At 39.8% G+C, this 24,129-nt stretch overlaps 1 long non-coding RNA gene across 1 annotated transcript in view; it reads right to left on the bottom strand.

The window, feature by feature from the left end:
* LOC135314268 (uncharacterized) overlaps nucleotides 1-24,129 on the bottom strand; it is a 170,406-nt gene that overhangs the window by 3,338 nt on the left and 142,939 nt on the right. Inside the window, exon 4 of the long non-coding RNA XR_010373722.1 lies at nucleotides 23,427-23,499. This is a non-coding gene — a long non-coding RNA (uncharacterized LOC135314268). The remainder of the gene's footprint in view (nucleotides 1-23,426; nucleotides 23,500-24,129) is intronic.

The following is a 24,129-nucleotide window of genomic DNA, read 5'->3' as shown; positions in this document are numbered from 1 at the left end:
TCTAAAAGAATTGTTAATGTTTTGGAATGACGGACAGAGAAGAATTAAAAGAAAAACAACTCCCCAGGCCAGGTTTTTGCATAGGGCTGTAGCAATTGTCAGTCACAAAGAGCTCCCAAGCAAGCCCTTATGATAACACACAGAGTATATCAGCAATCATCTGTCTTTTCTCAGTAAACAGTTGTATAGTAATAAAACAGAGTGATACAGCTGACTCTAACCTGGCAAATTTCCCTGCACCTAGTGTTTACATCTCTTTAAGTGTATCTTTGTCATATGGTTACAAGGCTATTTCATGCTCTCAAGTTTAATTCTTTGTAAATATAGCTCTCTTTGTGCGTGTGAGGCGCATGTGTTAATAAATGTTCCATTTGCAGCCGTTCCTCTTGCTCAAATGGAAAATTAAGAGTCCTTGATTGAACGATGTTAGAGATTGCTGGAAGTCTCCGTTCCCATCTCTGTGGAGTCACAATGATTGCTCGGGAAGTTTCACACTTTCAAATATTTCTGTGAAGGCTAAATCCTGCCTTCTGGTAAGTTGCAGGGAGGCTTTTTTTTTTCTGCTAAAAAATAGGTTTTTCTGGAAAGCCTGCTCCCTGAGTTCTCAGGGGTTATAAAAATGGGAATCATTTTTATTGGCAATCCACTGGAATAGTGCTGAGACAAATGGAAACTTGAAGATAAGGATCCTCGGAGGTGAAAACATACAGCTGTTGGGAATTGCGAAAGAATCTGGCCAATAAAGGAAGTCACTATTTTTCCAGGCCTGAAGTGAGTTATAGGCCGAGACGGGTGTTGTATATTTATGTAAGGCTGCAGCGGGGAGCTCGAGCGACCGTATATTGCTGAAAGAGCATCATTCACATTCAACCTGAGACAAAAGGTGGAAATGAAGTAACATCCTGACTGAAGAAGGGCTCACGACAGAATAATAACATTTCAGAGAGGGGGGCCGGTGCAGCGGCCCGTGGGTAGGCCTCAAAACGAGGAAATGGCAGAGGTGCCTTGTCAGCCTTCAAAAAACACACACACACGCACACACGTGGCCTGGCCAGTGTCCTTGGGAAGGGGGGCGTTTATCTTTCACAGAAATGCGTACATTTAATTGATGTAGATGTATGGGCATATTACTACAGCTCAGTTTGCAGGCCATGTTTACCAGGATGCATTTTCTGCCTTGTTGTATCAATAGCGACACCAATTAGAACAGACACTTAAAGGGTTTTTAGAACTGCTCAGTCCTTTTTTTAAAAAAAAAAGAAAAAACTTTTCTTACTCTCTCCCCTGTCATTATTTTTGCACTGTTTTGTTTGAAGCTAGAAGCATCAAAACTGAGTCGTGTTTTTCTAAGGAAAGCTGAGGAAGCAAAGAAAAAGCAAGAGTCCCTCACCATATATAAACATTTTCTGCTGTAAATAGCTGTCCAAATGTAACACAGAGATCAAAGTCAGTGGTTTCATGAGTTTACAAGTAGGGAAACTGAGGCATAAAAAGGGTTAATAGGCTTTTTGAGGTCTTAACACACATTTGGTGGCTCAAATTGGGAGGGAAATTGCATCCTAATTCACAGTGCAATGCCACATCTACAGGTGTAACCATGACTTTGAACCAAACCATAACTTTTCTTTCCAAGATGTTTGGACATACATCATGATATTTTTTTTCCTTTTTAACGTAATATCCATTATTTTGGTTTAAACTGTGAAGTTTAGTTTAGGCATAAACCTTCCACAGATTTTGAGGCAACTGAACTGGCTTTTTAGGTGATCTGAAATGCAGACTTCCTTTTCTAAAAACACATAGCAATATGTAGTTGAACCTACTGTACTAATTAAGGTGGTTCTGGAATTTTTGAAATTATGACGGACCTTGAAAACATCAGGCTTTATCCAGGGCTGGTTTTAGTGGCAGGGTAAATTACAGCATCTGGCTTGTAGACTAGAACTCCTGTGGTCCAGATGTAGCTGTCTAAATGTTAGGCATTTAGTTTGGCACAAGAAGGACAACCGGACAACAATGATCACAGACAGCTCATAAGTCCCCACATTACCCTGGGTGTGACCATGACCCTCCTCTACCATGCCAGAACCCCTCTCTGCAATCACTGAAAATTTGTGTTTTGCCTGAACTGTTTAGAAATGTTAGCTAAGATTGGATTTTTTCGTACTTAAAGAGATAAAACATCAAAGGTAACACAGAAATAGATCCATTTAAATTGACAGATTTTACATCTTCAACAAGGGGTCCAATGTTGGTTCTGCCTCTTAAATCCTGGAGTATTTTGAAGAATACATTCTTCAATCGTGCCCCAAATCCATGCGCAGGTGGTTTTCTCACACACAGGATAGGCAAAATGGATTTGGACCCCTTACAAGATACTGAGTGACTATTTTCTTTTTCTAATAGGCATCCAGAAGGCTTTGAACCACAACAGAACAAACAAAACCTGTCATTCCCAGACAAATGTCCAACTTGCTCTGCTCTGTGGAATTTGGACCCATCTTAAAGCTCCACTGGCAAAGAAGACACTAAACTGAAAAAAGTGCACCTGGGCTTGGAAGAACATCTTCCATTAAACTTCTGAGTAAGACTATAATAACTGATGTGAAAATGAGAGTGTCTTTTTTTGTATTTTAATTATTCCTAAGTGATACTCATAAAAATATATTAGCTTATAAGGAAACTGCTGGAGAATATAATAGGGATGAAACTGTTCGTTTCACAGGATTTTAAAGCACTTCTCTAGAAGTACACCTGAACAACTTCAGGGAATGAATGTTTTCCTAAAGATCTGGTTTAAGTAATTTTTAGAATTCTCCACTTTGGATTAAAAACATGTAGGCTATTCCACAGAGTTTAAAATTACCTACAGAAAAGGCAATTCCTTCCTTCTAAATCTATAGGAATTTTAAATAACAGAGAAAATGCCCTAAAGGCTGAAATCTATTGTTCTACAGTTCAAATAAAGTTAACAAATCACAGACTTCTCAGATTTTTATTATTATTATTTAATAATAATAATATTTTACTTAATACTGTAAAACAGTTGCTGATATCAATCAAATTCACATTAGGCACTTGTAGGTGTGGAACCAACACACAAGAGGTTTTATAATGCAAAAAGTGGTTATTACTGGGGGGGGTGGGGAATCACACTGTGTTGTGACTTATCCACTTAAATGCTTAAACTTAAAATTAAGATAAGATACTCCAATCACATGCAGGTAACCCACATAGCCTTCTTGTTAAAATGCCCTTCCATTTAAACACAGATTTTAACCTTTTCACCTTCACCGCTTACATTTTTCTTTTGTTTTGTTCAAAGCATTTAGGTAAATTAGGATGAGGTCCCTCCATAAAAATGCAAGGGGATCAGTGAAACTTTCATCTCTAATTTATTCATGAAGGAGAGAGGTCTTTCCTGGTCATGCTGTGCATCATCCTGTCAGAATGACTTTCCTTCTTCTCAAGAAGGAATAAAGGGAGATAGAAAAATCAGGGGTTTGGGCTTTCCTACTAATAATCACTGGAAGAGAGAAAACTGTGCAGTGCTTTATTCCGTGGTTATTGTACTGGAGCTGAATTTAATATCACATATTACAAGACCAAGTTTCAATATTAAGGGGACTGAAGTTACTAATGAGTGAAAACATAAATTATTTATGTAAGATAACTAGATAGTCTTTTCATATGAAGTTCACACATAACTTTAAAAATATCAATTCATGTGTTCTCCTACCAACTCTAACAGGTACGATAGACAGCTTTCTGTCTGGAAGACAGCAGAAGCATGCATGTGCTTGGGAGAGAGAGACCGCTTGTCTCTGTTAGCACAGATTCTGCCAACTCTAAGCTGTGGACAGAAATATTCACTTTTGATTTCAGCTCTGGAAATTCAGTACAACTGAATGAACTTTCAATTATAATTTAAAAATAGATTTATTTTCCATAATAAACCTGCTTTCTGACTGGTATTGCCCATCCCTTCCAAAATCTTCAGTTCTCGGATTGATTTCTTTCACTTATTGTTGTTATAATAACATCCCATTTTGCATCCTGATCTTTCAGAGAGGCAAAAAATCTTATAATATAAATGGCCTTTATCCCAGCTGATGAATGAACTCTTCTGTGTTCCCCCAGCTTACAAAAATTATCATCTTTTATATATGCTTTAAAAAGAAGAGGGTGGGGGCTAGGGAAGCAAAGCAGGATCTGGTATTAGTCCTTTTAGTCGTCAGGAAATTACAAAACGTACACTTGCGGAGTAAGCAATTTTCGCAGTCTGCTGGCACATCCATCTTTTTAATGAGCCTTGTTTATAACCTGACGCCATGTTTCTAGTCACCTACCCTGTTTACATCTTTGGCCCCTTTAATTAAGAGAAGAACCAGTTAAAAGAAAGTAAGAAGAAATATTAATATGATCTGATTAATTCAGCTAGCGGGAGGTTATGGGGTACCAAGGTTATTATAACCTATAAAGGCAACATGAGCAAAGCTGTGTTCATTTGTAATTTTATTAGGCAGAGCAAATTAGTGAGCCCACATGGCAATGACAAAAGACCCCTTCCTATTCTCTCTTACCCCCCACCGAAAGGGCCAGGCGCCTAAAGTTAGGCTCCATATTAGGCAAATGAGAGCTGATAAATCTCAGCCAACAACTAATGAGAATCTCCAGAGTTGGAGCTGTGCTAATTTGAAAACATTAGCTGAGATTTCTTTTCCTTTTTTTTGTGAATGTACAAAGTCTAACTAACCCAACCCTGCTCTTGTCATGGGGGTCAGTGGGGCAAAGATGGCAAGGCAGGAGGGGGAGAGGAATCCACAAGGGGTTAAAGATAAAACATGGCGTAAACATAGGAGGGGGCTAAGAGGAAATGCTGATAATGTGTAGATCATTAGGAAGAGCATATATCACTGATAATACAAGGAGGGATATAATTACATATAATTACATGACACTTATGCAGGAGTCCCTCCCAGCCCCCCAGATAAGAAAATCCAGATTTTTTCCTTGCACTGTTATCCTGCAGTGTCCATGGAGTAACACTGAAATCATCACGATATCGAACCCCTTTCAAGGCTTTCCAGTGCTGCATCTCTCATGATGTGACTTCACCAAATTCAGGTAAACTTCCCACTGAAAATGCAGGTGGATCCCAGCCCTGGTGTGATCCACAAAAATCACTGTTTGATAAGGTTGTTAATCACAACCATGCTAGTCCAGGCTAAAAAATTACTGCATCATCTTGGTGCTACACAGATAATAAAACCCAAAAAAACCTTTTCTGCTCCTCAGAAGAAAGGCCTGACCTAACAAAATGCATTTATCCCATTGACTGGGGTAAGAAGGGAAAGTCTGCAGCACTTCTGAAGAGTTTGGTCCATAAGTAACTGCTGCATGTTACAGGTAACGGATGAACAGCACTGCACCACCCAACATACAGGTGGGGAAACTGAGGTACTTTCAGACTAGGGAAAAGAATAACAAGATTTCACCTGCATTCATAGCTTCATTTGCTTACTTGAATTTTTCCACCAAAATCTTTTGTGGGACTCGGTCAAACTGAGAGATTAAAAATTCACCAATACTCCAGAAAATCTGGCTGTAAGAAGAAATTGCATAACCCCTGAGTCTGAGCTATCAGAAAAATATCTTGGACTGTGATCTTATGCTTCTGCCACTCACCATGACTACTCACCTATTGCTGTATCTTTGCTACCTGCATCATTTAATTCTACTGATATTCCAAAATGTCACATTTTATCAAAGACACTCACTCAGCTGTGAGCTGAGTGAGCAGATGGGCTACAGACCATAGGATCTTTCTGTTTAGTGTACAGCACAAAAAACAGACAAAAACCCAGGGTCCCTAATAGCCGTAAGAGAGTTAAAATAGCCACAATGGGGCAGGAGGGGGGAAGCTATTCCAAATTTTTAGATTCCACAGTTCATAAAACTAAAGTTGAGGGATTTAAAAGAAATGCAAAAGAATGAATGAAATATGTAAAAATTACCAAAGAATTACTCCAACATAGTGGGGGCTTTTAAGACAGAGACCACCTTACTGAAAAATCAATTTTAAGAGCATTATATTTCACACTTCATTGTTATCTCAGTTTAAGTAGCAAGTCTAATAATACTGAAAACTATTTTTATGTGTATCTAAATCATCCAACCCTCATTGTTTTTCCTCACCTAATCCCAAATGATTTCATTAACACACAAAATCCTGCAGTCCAGGTAAGATATCAGTGGTGGAGCATTGCCAGACTGAAAACTCACACAGCATTGTGGTCCCTGTCTGCTGCACGTACAGTTAAGTTCCTCTTTTCACTCCTGTGACAAATTTCATTGACTCTGTTAGTCCCAATTTTACTGAAATGTATTGAAGTAAAAAATTTAATTACCAAACCCTAGCTACTGAAAGGGAATTTTAAGGCATTTTAGTTTAGCTAGATTTATTCATTTTTTTCTTTCACACATGACTTTGGATTTTGAGAGTTGGTACCTCTAAGACTTCTGCTAAGCCACAGCCCATGGCTATAAGATACTCTAAGGACAGGAAAACTCACTGTGAGTGTCAGGTTCAAATATCTCTTTCACAGCAGTGCCCGTAAAAGCCAAAAGGCTCCGAGAATTCAAAGATAGATTTATTGTTCAATTTATATACTCCTATACACACTTTAGCAAGTATTATTAGGTGCAGTGGATTTTCAATCATTTATGTTACTGGTGTGTTGAATTATCCCAGTGATTTCCTTATGTGGACCAAAGAGCTGGTTTAGGCCTTGCAAGATAGTATCAAAAACCCACTGTTTCAAACCAAATCTATAACCCCTCTCTGGAAAAAACAACATTACTGTGAATCCCAGCTTTCTGGAGATAAGGTTTGAAAACGATTAAGTTCATTTTTTATTTGTCTTCTGCTTCTCCACACCATCAAAATCTGGGTAAGACTAGAAAACATCAACATGCTGAAATGAAAAATATAATTTAAAACAATCTGACACCTCAGTGCTGGGCCCCACACCATTTTAACACAAGCTGGGACATATTCTTGAAAATTCAGAAGAAAATTTGTCCTTGGGATATCTTCAAGTCCAATTTTGCTCTTGCAAGATGAAAGACAGGACTTTTTAAAGGAGTCTAAACAATTTCAGGCTGCAGATTTTAACAGCTTTCAGTGGACCCAACCTTTCAGATAGGGATGCCAGCTGTCATCCTCAATGCAAAGCAATTCTGTGGTAGTGTAAACTTCCCACCTACTCTCACTTGCCTCCCTTCTTTCTCCTTATCACAGGGTGGTGAGACAAAAAATACACACGATGGTGGAGCTACAGTGTGCTGGTCTGCTGGGCTGTCCTTGCCTGCAATAAGAGCAAGTCTATAGCTGCTTTGGGTTGTCATATCTCTGCCCAGCTCTAGGTCTTCTGGTGGTTTGGAAATCACCTTTCCTTGACAACACGATATGCTTTCCCCAGAATAGGACCCACTGTGTTCCCCAGTTCCTTCTTTTCAATAATCAGGGACAAGGAAGCTGGCAGAGTACTTCAAGACCGGCCTGAAATTAAGGAATATAAACACAGGACCAAAACCCAGTAAGGCTGCTGAATGCCTCTCAAAGAGAAATTACTCCCCTGTCATTCTTTTCCACTAAGCCTTAGGGTGGACTGATGAAAAATAATCTGAACTGCATGAAAATCCCTGCGATGCATGAACTTTCATATGGAAATAGGTTTGTGGCTATTCATTACCTGTTTATATTTGCAAGGTTAAAAAGTTTAATTGATCGTTCAATAAATTATCACTTTACAGATCAGGTTAGGCTCTTAAACAAACCACGAATCACCATGTTAACACGCAGATATAAATGAGTCTTTCTCAATAGGATAAACACTGTCCCTCATGTACGGTAGGTGTGGCAATTAGATTATTGATTTTAGGTAAATGTCTTGTTAATTATGCAGGAGGCTTCACTACTCGTGTTAATTAACTTACTGCTCCTTTGAATCAATACACTCTGGCCTCAGGAGAAAGAGCTTTCTCCCCCTGGTCTTTGGGGCAAAAAAAAAAGAGAAGTTTTGTTCATCTCTTTCCCTCCCTTTATTCCTCAAATAGTCCACAACTTTCACTTTCCAAGTGAAAAAAAAATTAAATGGAGAGTGAGCAAAGTGTTAAGAGATGACCAGACACTTCAGCCAAAGAAAATGAAATTCAGACCTTTCTCAATGAAAGACAAATGTAATGTTCATCCTGTAAGGACTGAACTCCAAATGGTGCACAGATTATCAGTGGACCAACCTGCAGAAGTTGTCGGTACAAACCTTCCTAGGTTCTTGAGAACCTGAGATCTCTTTCTTCCCTTGTTCATTTTTTTAAACTCCTCTTACAGCTTATTTTTTTTTTCATGGCTTTATCAGACACTTGCCTCGCAGAAGTATCTTCCCACTATTCTCTCACCTTAAACTTCCCTCATCTATAACCTCTTTTTTTCAATCTCACATCTTCATTTTCCACAGAATTTGCCCATTGCCCTTTCTTCTTTTCTCTGCCTCTAGTCTTGCTTTACAGGCAAGCGTTAGGATGACTGACACCCACTTTTACACCACTATCCCTGGAGCTGGCTATGCTTCCAAACAAGTATGCATTTAAAACCATTCTCAAGTTCAGACCTGATTATCTTAAATATATCTTAAACAGTCGGTATGGGCTTAGATCAAATTACAGACCACTCTCTAGAAGGAAAACTCAGATTCATCCAGTGGAGGTGTAATTTTATAGACTTGCGTAAGAGAGGGTTTTCCATTTTTGTTGTTGTTTTTGTTTGCTTGTTTTTTAATAAGCTACTTTGACCCTGTATCTTCTAACAAAGATCTTCAGTCAGGAAATGCCATACAGAACTTCTCCAAAATTTTTAACGTTGCTGTTGGAATTTCTGAGCTCAGAGGAACTCAGGTTTTGTCCAGATTAACACTAACACTAACAGGGTTAGAATGATGACTATAAGCATGAACTTTCACATGATCACAGCCCAAATCTGTATCAAAGCTCCCTGGAAGCAGGTGGATCTGGATGTCTGGGCAAAAGGTCAGTCATTTCCTTTTCATCTGCAATAAGTGAAACAAACTGAAACCAGTTTCCTACTTGGCCTTTGGTTGTTTTCATATTTTCTCCTTTTCTTTTCATGATTTTGCAGTTCAAATCCGGTTTATGGTTTTTTCCCTGTGTATTTTGTTTGTGCTTTCTTTGGTGAAGAGTAGAGATGAATGATTAGGACCATAACCCTGAAGATACTTAAGCACAACTTTATTCATATCAGCAGGCTTGATGCAGTCAACAGAGCTTTTACATGAGCAAAGTTCCTCACATGTCTTAAGTGCTTGCAGGATCAGGACCTTAATCTTGTGTTTTATGCTATTCGTTGACCTTGGTCATGTACACATTTATTACTGGTATGAAAAAGTACAAGGTGGAGTGAGTGACATTCCTGATGCAGGGAGAGGTTTAACAGGGGAAAAAGAAATGTGAGTGGTTTTTTAACTGTTCTAAAAATAACCTAAAAAAGAATCTTGGTAAAAGTTTCAGACTAGCTTGCATTGATGTTTACATGAAGCCCGTTATACATAATTTTCCGAAGCTGTTTTCAATCATGCAAATGATTTTTTCCTTTGCAATATGCTAATGCAATCTGATTTATTTCAGTTGTAAAAGTTAATTACAATGTGTTTGTGAGTCCCTAAAGATGATGTATTAAATGTTTATAACCAGGATTATTAAAATGTCCTGTCTCGATTACAGTGCTTCTCTTTCAAACACTAGAACTAATTGTAGCCTTAAATCACAACAACCTCACCGTTAAAATTAACACAAGGGCAACATTGCATAATTTTAATTAATTTTAATTTGGCCAAAGCAAATTAATTTTTGTTTTCTAGAAGGACAGCTAAACTCTTTCCCAGCCCGCTTCCGTTAAACATGGAGTTCATAAACTTCTCTTTTTTTTTCAACATATGTATCCCTTTAATGATTCCACGGCTGCATATTTACACTTTACAATGTGCTTTGATTTCTCATGCTCTTTCTGCTTTCATTGAAATGACTGTACTCATGTCTGAAGTCCTTATTATTGTGCACTCAAAAAAAGAGAATTAAACAATGGTGCCATATTCTGTATTTCACTGATTGTGCATGCCTGTGCATAACACTGAATCATTCTGTACAAAAAGTAACTCAGAGCCCCTTGAAGCTCTTGGACCTTCAGTTTTTCTGTCCTGAGCACCCATGAAAGAGCTCTTGATGTCTGATGACAAAAAGTCCTTACCAAAAAAATGTTCCTAGAGATATAATTAATTTACACACCTACATTCTCTTTGCTTTGGTGTTGTGCTAAGGATTTTTGCAGGAAAAATGTGTTTCTTTGTCCAGATGGCCTAAGTCATCTTAATTATGAATTCCCTAACTGAAGCTTGAGACCTTCATGTTGTGTGACATCACAGCTGGTTGCTGAGTTACCACAATGACATCACAGAGTAGATTGCTTTGAGCCGAGTTTGGGATTAAAAACAAGAGAAAATGAGGATCTTAATCTTCTTATCCTTTTTATTGTTACTGTTTTTATGAACATAACCAAAACCATCAAACTCACGCCTAGAGGTCGTCCTGATGCAGCATTTGAAATCTCCCTTTTTTCCCCTCATGAAATACCAAATTCCTGTAATGGTAAGTGTGGGATTTGGCTGTACACGAGTAATTTGTTGCCAAGGAAAGGAAGCAAAGTTTCAATTCAGGGAGTTTCCAGTGCTTTTTTTCCAGAGGGAGCTGTGGTTTGCCTCTCCCACTCACAGAAGCAGCTGTGGGAGTGAGGGATGGGTAGGGAAGGGCTTGCCCTTCCTTATGTTCTGGGAGCTGGAACAAGAACAAACTCACCGCCTTGCATGAATAGAAAAGAATCACTTGTCCCTCTGTAGTGCTTAGCAAAGAGCATATGTCCATGATTTTTAATGACAGACAGGAACTGGGTTGTTAAAGGATGGTCACACCAGGGCAAACCAAAAGTCAATCTAGACCAGGATCATATCTCAAATTATGGCAAGAGCAGTTGCTTAGTCAAAAGCATAAAAACAGGTCAAGCTTATCACACCACCCACCCATGCCGCATGATTTCTAAGTATTTAGTAAGATTCTTTCATTAATTCCATCAGTCTTCCTTGGACCCATGAAAACATCCACAATATCCACTGGTAAAAAGACCCTAAACTCAGCTCTGTGTTGATTATCGAAAACTGTTCAGTGTAGTTTATTCCTTTTTGTCCAAATGCCTCAAAGCAATTCTAAAATGTTTATCACTAGCTTCTATGTAGGGAGAAGCTGAGGTAGAACAAGTCTGAGTTCTCTGTCACCATCTTCATGTAACCACACCATGCCAAAAGGGTCAATCGCTTAGTGGTCAGCCTTAAGACTTTGAGCAGTCCATAGGTCTTTAGAATGGCTGTACTCTTCTTTCATGCCATGCTGGGGAAAAATAGCATCTATGTAAGCCCTGTACTGTGTTGCTTTAATTTGTCTCTGGATAAAGGAACCAAATTCAAGTGCACACAGATCATCAAACTGAAGCTGATTTGGCCTCCATTTCTTACCTCTGCCTTTCCGTAAGTATCTGGTGAAGCTGCTACTTAAAAGAGGGAACTAATATGGACTTGGTGGGCACCATTTCACCTACATAAATACCATTTACTGGTGCACACATTTCTTTGCCAAGTGATTCAGTCATAGTCCTGGCACAAGAGTCAGGTGAGGGCTGCAGCTGCCCTGAAGCTGAAAAGGAACCTGAATTACTTATCTATGTTAACACATTCCCCTGACACTTTACATCTTTCTCTGCTCCTCAGCTCCATATGTGAAAATAGGCCTTCTGCAACACAGCAACATTTTTTCAGTTGCATTGGTCACATCTTGACTCTGAAGAACATGTTACCTATGTGGTCCTAATCAGCTGCTTTCACATGAAGCCTGTGTCTATTTGTTCTCCTCACTCCCCCAAGCCCTCACGCTCAGACTCTTCCTGGAAAAGAAAACCAGCAAGAAAGATGCAGCTGCACTTGGTTCAGATTCCCATTGTCTGGAGATATAAATCTTACCATGGCCAAACATGTTGAATACTGAAACTGCTGTCTTTAAGCACTGGCAGTCTGCAGCCTGCCATCTCCATCCTTCTGGTGGACAAATGGCTGCTATAGTCTCACAATTCAGAGGAGAGAAATACAGGGCTGGGTGATGTATCTTCTCAGTGGATCATCTCCTCTCTAGCAAGAAGAAGTATATCTGCTTTAGGTTTGATTTACATGCTGTTGGCTATCTTTAGCATCCTTCTGATTTCCAAGAAGATGACACAGATGTTAACTCCTCAAAGCCAGACAGTGCCTGGGCAGGGACTTGCTGCATGGCAGTTGAAAAGAACAGCAGTTGCAGATTGGGCTGGACAGCACACCACAAAGAAAAAGCATACGGGGTTTGTGAAGGCCTGGTCTGCATGTTCAAATCCTATACTCAAACAGACTGTGGGTGAGCATGACCACAATAGGAAAATCACAGAGTCACCTCAACCGTTCTGTGATTCTGTGGTTTTCCTATTGTGGTGATATTTCCTACTGGCTCACTAGGAAATAGCCTTTCAATTTATACCTTCCTTCACTAAGTTGCAGATGAAGCATGGACAGAATGGACCAAAGGCCCAGATAACAAAGCAGTTCTTATTTCTTGGATAAAGATCAACCCAAGCATCTCAAGAAAAGATTTTTAGAACTGCTGAACAGCTACAGATTTCACAGATAGGTGCTCAGCAGCTCTTAAAACAGGACTTTGCTGTTTGGAGACTGTTTCAACCTACAGGCTTTCTTTGACAGTGTAGCAGACAGACATTTTTTGATGGAAAGGCAAGAATTTGAGGGAAAGTGGTGACTGAATTTCCTTCATTCATCATTTATAACTGAGGGTACACAGACAAATATGAGGTCCTTTGCTTACAGTCCAAGCTGGCTGGACACTTTCCAGACTCCACAAAATATAGTAAAAGTTTATATGGATTTACCTAACCAGGCTTGATCCCGAGCTTTTTCTTTCTGCACTGTTTTAACATGTCCTACAAAAGCAGCGTCAGACTTTCCTCAGCAACAGTGAATGGCACTTGGTCCCATCCAAACAGCTCTTCACCTTCTCATTCGATGGAGATTCAGCAGCTGAAGGCATTGAGACAGCAGTGAACTTCTGTCACCCGCAGCGTTAATGACTGAAAGCCAGGATTAAAGTAAGCAGCATAAATAGCAATTCTTTAATTATAATGAATGGCGCATTAACCTCAGCATGAATCTGTCATGACTTTTCAAAATGGCACATGTGTGGTGCTGTGCCTGAGCTAATGCCCTGGACTCTTCAGTTGTTCACTTAAGATCTGTTTGCTTCTCTGACCAGAACAGCTCCCATCCAGCTAACTTCAGTCATGGTGGGACATATCTATGTCCAGCAACACAGAAATATGCTGAGAAATATTGATGGTAAAGAAATTTGCTCATCTGCTTACTGTAGTCTTTCTTGTTCTGGGGATAAATAAACTTGTTAACTCCCAAGAAATAGGATTAGGCATTTATCACTAGTGTTAGATCCACATACAAGAGGCCAGATTCTCTGTAAGTCATCAAAGCTCTGCTGAAGTCCATGAAATGATGCCAATCGTTACCAGCTGAGAACCTGGTCAAAACACTGTGGAAAACCACAAATATATTACTTTCCATGAAACAGAAAACACAAATGTTATATTATAATGGGAATGGTTTAACAAAGCATGTTGCTATTAATGGACCCTCAGACCATGGAGGGCTGTATGCACTTTGATAGTCTTCCAAGCTCAGACATGCTTCTCCATACTGTGGTTTGAGGATAGCATGCCATTGTATGTCAGAGCCACACAAAAAATGAGTTATGGTGGGATTATGTGAATTAAAGCTAAGGGTCATATAACCTTTCACACCCCAGTAGGGTGCTGACAAAGAGAGACGAAAAAAAGCCCCCATCTTGCTGTCTAGGTCTCATTAAGTTCTTAACAACTTTGGAAAGTCCCATGGTGTTTCACAAATCAGACATCATAACCATCAAATGTCCTACAGCAAGGACTTTTACTGACCCACTGTTTGTTTATTTTTTTTATTTTGTTGCCCAAATACCTGTAAGTTTCCCCTCAGGTGTCTGAATATTTTGCCCACAGTTGCACACCAGGAGATGGCTTGATTCTGCGCTTGGCCTGAGCCGACTGCGGTTTCTCTCTTCCTACGCATGCATCAGCTGTACAACTTCTGTATGCAAATCCCCTTTACATGGCGCTGTGGTAGCCCTGGATTTAACCCAGACTCTCAGCCTTCTCTACAGCAATTCACTTGGACCAGTGTTCTGACTTTTGGTTAGCTGGCTGTTCCTCCCCTCTTCTTGCTTACAGCATTACTAACCTGTAGGGAAAGGGTGAGCTTACCCATCGTTGGAAATACAGAATATATTAAAAGTCAAAAAGTGATATAATGGCACTGCTCTCACCTACAGACAGACACGGTTGACCCAGCCAGGCAGACTGCTCAGGCCCAGGACTTCGCAGTTCTCTGATTGTTTATTCTGCCACAGCCCAGTGCCTTTGCCCCGTGCTGCCACATATTCTCAAGTCTATGATGAACTGGGTGTGTATATCCTGATTTCTTCTCACTCGTCCTGACCAGAAGTAAACAAGATTTCAAAAAGCAATTTGTCTCCTTCCTGCTTTTATCTCCAGGATTCTGCTTAGTGAACAGTGCTGGAGCTTTACTCAGTATATCGATGCACCTCACACATCAGAATTTATCATTACTCTTAAATGATGGGGAGACTGAGGACAGGCAAGCAGATAGGCTTGCCCTAAATTAAGAACTGTTGTAAATTAAGTGCAGTGGATGGGTGAGAGGAAAAGACCAAATCTCCTGGAAAAAAAAAAAAAAAAAGTGTTTTTTTTTCCTATGCCTATTTTTGTTTTGTTGTTGGTTGTAAATTATTGCATGAATGTGCACTTCCTAATGATGGCCACAGACAGAAAGGGGAAATTCCATACAGGCAGGGGAAGAAAATACAATTAATTTCACTATATTTCTAGCACAAATTAATCAAAAGGGAGGCCTACAGTTCATTAGAATCTCTGTTTTCACGTTTTCAGCTCCTTGTCAAGTATCTAGGTTATATGTAGACCAGAATGGAAAATACAAATTTTAATATAACCCCAGAGCTGAAATACTGAAGAACCACAAAGCTGAGGACCAACCCCACTTAGGGTAAATCCACAAAAGCTTTCTCTAAAAGTTAACAGTCCCCATGTCTTCCTATGAGCCAAAACTTGGAGTTTTTTCTCCCAGCTGCTGTCTGAATCTGGTGTTACTTCTGGCCAGAAAAGAGATCCAGAAAAGTTATGTGCTGGAGTGTCATCAGCAGAGAAAAACCTGTTACCTATAGGAAGCTTGAATCAGCTTGCACTTCTGGCCTGATGTCTTGAATGTAAAGGATTTCTTAGAAGAATCTTCATTGCCTCTAAAAACAGAACTACATTAAAAAAAATAGATAGCCCTGAACAGGAAGGCCTGAACCACATATTCATTCTAGGTCCCAGATCTCTCAGAATCTGATTTCAGATCCTCTTCTCCATGTTCACAGTTGGGTTTAATCAAAACTAGAGGTGTTCTTCACCCAGCCCTTCAAAAACCCAGCCTTGGCTTTGACCAAATATGCCTAAGGCTCTTCCCTAGCAGTTTTCAGCTGGGTTTCCTTTTGATTGCAAAATAGTTTCTTTCTCCACTCAGTGGGCAATGAACCTTTCAGCATTTACCCCCATGGCTGCAACAGCTTCATTTATCTTCATCTTTGAAAGCAACTCTATAATTATACCTTGCATTGTTCTCTGCAAGACGCTCACCAGTTAAGAAAAATATGTAATCAGCCGCCTTCCTTTCTAGGCAAAGGTACGTGTGACCAGTGAGACCTTTCCAAACTAGGACTGTAAAAGAAGTTAGATGTTAGATAAGGACTATTCTCCAAAGGAGAAATATATGCAAAAAGGAGAAGATAGACATCTTGCCAGAGAGTAGCATTTCTAGATAAACACTTCTGGTTATAGATTATTTCAGATCACATATCTGCTTTCCTGTGTTCCTTTGATTATTACTGCTTGTCACTGACACTAAAATTGGAATTTGTGGCTGACCCCCATTCCCTATTGGCAAATGACCCTGAAAGGGTTATCAAGGCCTTATACCCAGTTTTTTCCTCTTCCCGTCACTTTAATTGTACTGGTAATCTCATACAGCTTGTGAATTGTGAGAAGAGAGGGAGGGGGGAAATATGCAGAAGAACTTGAGTTGAAAACCATGAAATTATGTCATAAATGCAAAGTTTCTCATAGGAAAGTCTCTGTCTTGACTATGCGGGATGGGGCAAGGGGTGGGAAGGAGGAGAGAATTCTTCAGGAAACTCAGAAAGAAATAGGCCTCTCCTCTTGTCTCTCACGTTTTGCAGAATAAATGCTTGGCATTAAAGAAGACATGGGCTCCCTTGTCAGGATGAATCATCCCTTTGGAATCCACACAGAGCATAGGATGAAGAGGCGGTATATTGCAAAACGCCAAATGCATGTGCTGGAATCGCAGCCCGCTGCTTCCAGCACAGCCCCACAAACTCAACCTCGCTCGCTCCCATTCCCATTTCTGGTTTGTGTCTTGTCACCTAAAACATAAACAAAGCTGAGGAGCTCATGGAGAGAAATGAGGGGGTGGAGGAATGGGGTGGAGGGAGGATGAGGCGAGGCTTCCAGTGCGACCCAGCTCTTCCTTTTGCTGCCCACAAGCATGAGAACATTCCTCTCGCACAGCCTGGTGTGTGGACCCCGTCCACATCCCTCCTTAGTAACAGAAACATGCTGCTGGAAGACAGTGTCCCCAGGATGCTCCTGGGTATTTTTCCCAGCATCATACATTTGGTTTGTGTTTTATTACTCTGGCAATATTAGGCGCTCTCTGAAAAAGATGACACTTCAAGAACACATGGAGAAAAAACAACGGCCTCACAATGAGTGCAGTCCATAGCCAACTACCAAGATATGAGCACAAAACAGTGTATAAGTAACATTTAGCATGAGGTAACTTACTTCAATGCTGAGCTACAAAAGCATCTAAGAAAGAGAAACTTTTCAAAAGGATAGTGTTTATTTACTCCACAGCATTTCCTTTGAAGTAGAAAATAATGGTAATACTGACAGGGAATTACAAGTGAAATAAAATAGATGTGAAAGGCTTTCAAAACGTTCCCTCTTAAAATTTTAAACTCACAGTCCACAGTATTTCCCCTTTTTTTGAGTACCTTAGCATGGGTTTGCCTTGCTGACATCAATGTACCAAAGGTAACACAGCGGGATAGAGTGGTACTCCAAGAAAGGCGTAGAAAGGGTCCATTTCCGTGGTTCCCACTGTTTTAATAAATACAACTACTTTATTCCCAGCACCTCCTCTTTCCCACATGCCTCTGACAGTTGGCAATAATAAAGTTGCTGAATTCATATGGAAAGAAGGAAATGAAATATTAAAATAACAAGACAAAGATAAGATTTGCATTTGTACTTATACTATTGGCTTTTAAGAGAGTTTCCCCTATTAATATTAGATTTTGACAGAGGGAGGGGGAGGCCAAGTTTCTGCGCATTTCAAATGCTGACCATCATCCTGCTGTCATTAGTAGCGTGTTCCTGAGCTAACTGATCATTCAACAGTAACAGCTTAATCCAGATTGGGCAGATACACACAGCCCCATCTCTGTCAAACTAACCAGGCTGCACAACATGGAGTTTATGCCAGATTTACACTGGATGTGTCTAGACAGACAATATCTGATCTGGCTTAAAGTAAGAGTGGCATGAACAGACAGTATCTGTGCTGGCAAAAAGCCTGGCAGGACAGAGTTAAGCTGTGACATCTTTTTTTAACAAACTTAAGCCAGTGAGGAAAAATTAATGTAAGAGCAGTATTTCATATTATATAGCCACAGAGCTTTTCACTTAGTACGAGGGGTCCTAATGCTGGATTTTCTGTATCACTGAAATGTAGCTGTAGCCTTTGTTTACACCCATGCTGTGAGCTCTACATCTTCCTTGTGTTCGATTCAGTGTCAGCACAGCTCTTAAATGAGGTTTGGAGCTCATGGAGTTCACACAAGGATTCGTTACAACTAGATGAAGCTGTTTCTGAAGACATACCCAAGCAGTTTGAATACCAAAGCACTAAAACTATTGACCATATTTGGCCCTCAATTTTATGTTCTCTCTAATTCTACCAGTCTTCTTGGAAAAAGCTTTCATGTGTCTGCCGATCTTTGGTTTATAGCCCCTTTAAAACTCTATTGCCTTTTTTGATTGCCAGACACCCTTCCTTCCACGTGCTGCCCCAAAGTGACATCTCCCTTACTTGACTATGTTAAGGCGACCAACCACACAACTATTTTGTGCCTCCATGGCATGTTTGCAGACCTTTTTCCAAACAAACCATGCTTTCCATAGGTCCTTTGGTAAACCTGGCAGAACTCCAACACATAAATTAGAAGGGTCCTGATTCACATCTCGGCTGCAAAAAATGTGCAAGACATACACTGAACAAGTCCAGCCACCGGATGGGAGGACTCAACTAATTGGTGGAGTTGGCTCAAATACTTGGCCACCAGCTGGCTGATACAGCAGCCTTCAGCCCCAGGGAGTCAAATGTTCCACCCAGAATCAAAGCTGGGTCTCTTTAGTGGTAGAGCAGAGCAATAACCTCTGGTACCACATGGCTCAGACCATTTTTTAATTATTATTATTAATTTTGAAATATAAAAACAGTATAAACCCTTTTCTAAAATTTAATTTGCATTTTAAAAAGCAGAAAAGAAAAGAATGAAAGCATATGGTATCAATCATATTTTACAATACTTGTAACAGCAGTTCGGAAACATGTGTTTCCTAACTGCTCATTCAGCAGTATCTGTATAATTTTTTTAAGCAAAAAACAACCCTCTAAACAAAGCATTTAAACTAACCAGCATTGCATGATATTGTACTTAGCTGAAATGAACCATTTTATTTGGGTGTAAGCTGAATAGAACCAGTGGTTACTGTTGCTCTGTTACTATTCCAGAAACCTTCTTTCAACTTTAAATTAGATTCAGGAAGAAAGGAAGAAAAATACCATTCCTTCAAGTATCACTGCAATTGCTACTCCTGTAATGGCAAACACTGAAAGTGTGGTATATCTTGTTCATGCTGTTGCCAGAACACTTTATATAACAACAGAGGGTCTGCCTTAATGGAACAAAACAATGGCTCATCAAAACAGGTTCCCTGTCTCAGTAGTGGCCTTTTAACTGATGCTTCCAGAAAAGCATGGGATCTGCCTCATTCATTTAGCCAATTGATGCTGAGAAGGTAAGTACTTCATCTTGATCTTCTGTGATGATTAATTAATATTTGGATCATCTTTCCTTTCTTATCATTAAATGTGGCTGAAAAAATAGGGTCGTATTGCTATGACTGCCTTGGGGTGCCCAACATATAAACTTCATGAATTCAATTCATATATTTAATAGCCCTTCAGAGATCCATCACACTTCAACATGGAGGAATAACAAGAATTGGTTCCAGTCACCTATGCCTCAAACCAAATGCAACACTTCTCTTTCTCAGATCAGATCACTACCCAATTTCTTGAGAGATGTATGTACCTCCCCCCTCCCCCCCCCCCACCCCCCATATCACCATCCTGTCAAAACCCATTTTCTCTGCTGAAAGCCACTGGGTGATTTTTAGCAGATAAATGCGCCACCTTCAGATTTCAACTCTATCACATTTTGTTTGTTTGTCTGTCTCTCTGCTACGTTCTGCACACCTTCTTGCAACAGAGTGATAATATAGTTATTGCCAGAAAAAAATGTATGGACATCCCTCTTCCTCTCTCAGTCACACTGACATCCATTCATTTTACACTGAAATAACTCCGTTGACTTTATTGTACTTGTTCTGACTTGGTATTGGTACAAGCGAGAGAAGAACAAGGTTCTATTTTTATTTTTCATTTCCTATGTGCAGCTGATGTCTGAGACCCTGCAGCACACTAGCCTTCGCTGGGATACTTGACAAAAATCCACCCTTCTCTCTGAAGATAAAACAAGGGTTTATCAGCAAGAAATTAGTAAAGCAATCAACATGCAAGAGGATCCTCATTTAATAAGTGCTAACTTTTATTTTCCTAATAGGCATTAAAAACAATAACACCACGTCCATGATACAATTTGATTAAATTGGCTCCGATGGCTTTGGGAGCAGTAATATGATTAAATGTCTAACACAGTACATGTTCTTGGTGGCTGATCGGCAGAGTGCCTCACTTTTATTCCACAAACGCCGCAGTTCTTGGTGATGATGGCATTAACCATTTCCTGTTCAAGCCTGCTGGAAAATCCAAGCACTTTCCTGTCAGAAAGACCTGAGACACACTCTGGAGCAACACCATGGAGTGAAGAACTGGGAAAAATTTCCAAATATTCTCTTCCCATTTGTCCTTTGTATCTTGCAACCAGGTCCTTGGTCACTGCTTGACCTGTGAGTGGAAAACATTTTCCTACTTACTGTCTATTTTGAAACACAATCCCTAAAGTAAAGATCTTGACACAACCCTCAGTTCAATGTGCACCACGTGTCAGGGCTCCCCCCTCGATGCACACAACACAAATGGAAGCATTCATTCCAGATTCAGAAAGTTACCATGTCTCCCATGGCCAGACTCTGTAATTACTTCTTTCTGACCTATTTCATGGCTAAAATGACTGAATGAAATTTAACCCCTAAAACAAGAGAGATTTCTATGATGGGGCATGATTTGTAAGTGATTTAAATATGATTCATTCCCTTGTGCAATGAAGTGCTAATACATCTGCTACCTTTAAGAATTTTTTTTTAACTGTAAGAAATTATTGAGAAATCCTATTGAAATCAAGAATCTTAAAAGACACCTGCTCATCCACTTGAGCTTAAGCATGTGCATGAGTGCCTGATGCATTGGAACCAGTGCCTTCTGCACAGACTGAGATCCACTGCAACCCAGCTTAACCTCAAGGGAATTTGCCAAGATCCCAATAACACAGCTTCTCGATACTACCTAAAATAAATAATACAAACTTCCCAGCATCATGATTTTTACAAGAGGAGCTGTTTATATACCCCATCATGTGACTAATAGATCAGATTTTGTAACAAATCGTTCTTGCTCATCTCAGGAACCTGTACTAAAGGCCCTTGGCATCAGGACACCAAGAAATAAACCCAGTCAAGTTCAAGGGGCAAAATATCTGAACAGATTCATGTTGCATTCTTTCCCCAGTGTATTCTGTAGGCTGGATAAAACAAACACAAAAAAGCCCAGGTGGATTCATGGGCATATTTATACTGGACAGACTGGAATGAAGTGTCTCCAGTGCTTCAGAATAGAACATTTCCAGGTGCACAGCAGCATTCAGTATCTAACGCTTTTGAATACAGAGCTCAGCACTAAGACAAGAGGAAATTATTATTTCAACTCCTTTTATCAGACCCCACATCATGTGTTTGCACTTGTTCAAACCCAGAGCAGACTTCACTGTTTATTTTTTGTATTTCTGAGAGGTTTTAGCCATATGCAGAAATATGTCATGGTTTCCACTGCCTCTTCACACAGCACTTGACTGTGACAGTTAAAGAAGGGAAGATGGGAAGCCTCATGACCAGCTTCATTTAACAGCTAAGGAGAGAAGGCAGAGCAAAGCCAAGCAGCTTCTACAAAGGACGCACTACAAGCTCAGGTCCTGAGTTCAGTACCTACATTTCTAATTCAGGAAAAGTCATCTGTCCTCTTGTCTTCCCTGGCCAAGATGACTGTCTAATAGATAACTGGGGAAGTTAAGCTACTTTGGGATTTAAATAATTTACAATGCAGCGGGAGAACAAACCTTTTTTTAATTAATCAAATTCTATAAAATCTGATAATTTAACAGAATCTGAAGTACCAATGATGATGTAATGACACATCCTGAGAGAAAATTCTATACATTTCCCCCCTCTTTTCCTCTAAATCGGTAATTACTAACATAATGCTAAATAAGAAAAGATTTAGTCTCCAGTCATGGAGCCTTTGATGTAGCGCACGGCTTTTTTGTTCTAATTCCCTATAGATAAAATAGGCACAGATTACTCCTTTGTACCCTAACAGCTTTCTCACCATGCCTTCCCGCAGCACAACTTCTTGTTCAGTCAGGCTGGCATATCTGTAGTGACTTACGCTGCTTATTTTTTGTTTTCATGCCTGCAAAGGTTCACACAGCCAGGGGAAGGCTCATTTCTGAAGAGGAATAATGCACTGAGAAGCCTCCCGGACCTCGTTCATGGTCCTTTCCAGGAGAACTAATTGCCAAAACTAATTAAGACTGAAACTGATGGGGTTCTCTCCCACATAGACTTTACAGGATTAGGAACAATACTGGTTAGCTGTAAACACGGTCTCTTAAAAAAACTACAGATTCTCTTTGCCGAAGGCTTAGAGTGGGCGGGGATCAGAAGCTTTTTGATATGTAAGTATACCCAGCAGTAATAAAAGTCTTACACCAGGTTAACTACACAATTTGCTAATAACATTTGCTGACACAATCCATGAAAATCACTCTGGCAGCCTGATTTCTGGCAAGTGTACAAACGTTTTATTGAACACATGCTGCCTATGAAACATGGTCTATGAAAACATGGCCCCCCTATTCGCAAACGGGCAGCTGAGTAACATGTGAATAAATACCTGCTCTCGATCCCTCCTAGTTTATAGCAGGCAGGAAACCTCCAATTCTTTCACACACATTTTGAAGGAAAAAGCGAGAAAAAGGTTCTCAACTAACTTTGGTGTTGGAGAGCAAAACCTCCAAACAGTATGGCCTGCAACTTCCCTCACCAGTGAGTGTCAGTCAAGGCAGGCATTCCATTTAAAAGAAATCTTTATTTTCACACTGTTTTGAGCTGAAACATGGTCCACTCATGTTCTTCTACTCAAAGTGGAGCTTTACAGAATTCAATGATGCATATTATAAGCCAAAATTTTTCAGGGAATTGCATGCAAGAATCTCAAGGCAGTGTTTTGCCCTGAGATTGGCCCTGGCTGCACAGGAGAAAGTCCCAGGGAATATGCATGACTAGACATATAAAATATGTATCCAGGCTGACCTACCCATTCGTTTATGAAGCAGCATTTCCAAAGGCAGATGGTGAAGCGCTGTCAATCACTACCATGATGCTAGAAGAACATGATGCAGTTCAGCAGGTATCTAGCACTTACCGGTAAATCAAGCGCACACGCAGTGGTCCCAAGATATACTGGATTCCCCCTCCACCACCACCTCTAAAACGCCCTGTGACATAGGACAACACAAAACACTGCATTACTGACTGCTTACTCAAGAGGGGCCGTTACAGGTAAAGGGATGGAATTTTTTCCCCATGTTTCAGCTGAATGGCTGCCACGCTTCGGGGGCAATAATTAAGACTAGTGAATAACACAATCATTTTTTCTTTCACTATTGGTAAATTTATTTCTGTGATATGTTGATGTGTCAGTAACATCTATTTGTTTGTCACATCTCTTGCAGTATCCCTCAGAATTATCCAGAAATGGGGAAAGTCCACAAAAAACTCAGAAACTAGGTACCAATATAACAGCTGGTAATTGGCAGTTGTCGTTTAGGGTTTTTGCATTTTTGTTCATACAGAAAAAATTATGATGCTATTCTATCCCAGAAGTAAAATTCATTAGTTTTAATACATTATTTTAATCTTATAATTTTGATTTTTCCTTTCACACACATAAATAAATGCTTCTGAAATAGAAAAAATAAAGAAAAGGAAAATGAATAACGTGAAAGGGAAATGGAGAAAGAAGTGTTGGTTTCTCCACAATATTCAATAGAATCATAAAAATTTCTTAACATAGCCATTAATGATAGAACATATCTGGTCATGTTAATTTATCAGCTCTGCACTTG

Source organism: Phalacrocorax carbo, chromosome 7 (assembly GCF_963921805.1).
Source record: "Phalacrocorax carbo chromosome 7, bPhaCar2.1, whole genome shotgun sequence".
NCBI lineage: Eukaryota > Metazoa > Chordata > Aves > Suliformes > Phalacrocoracidae > Phalacrocorax > Phalacrocorax carbo.
Note: the sequence above shows the minus strand (reverse complement) of the source record. Positions and strands in the feature narration are given on the sequence as shown.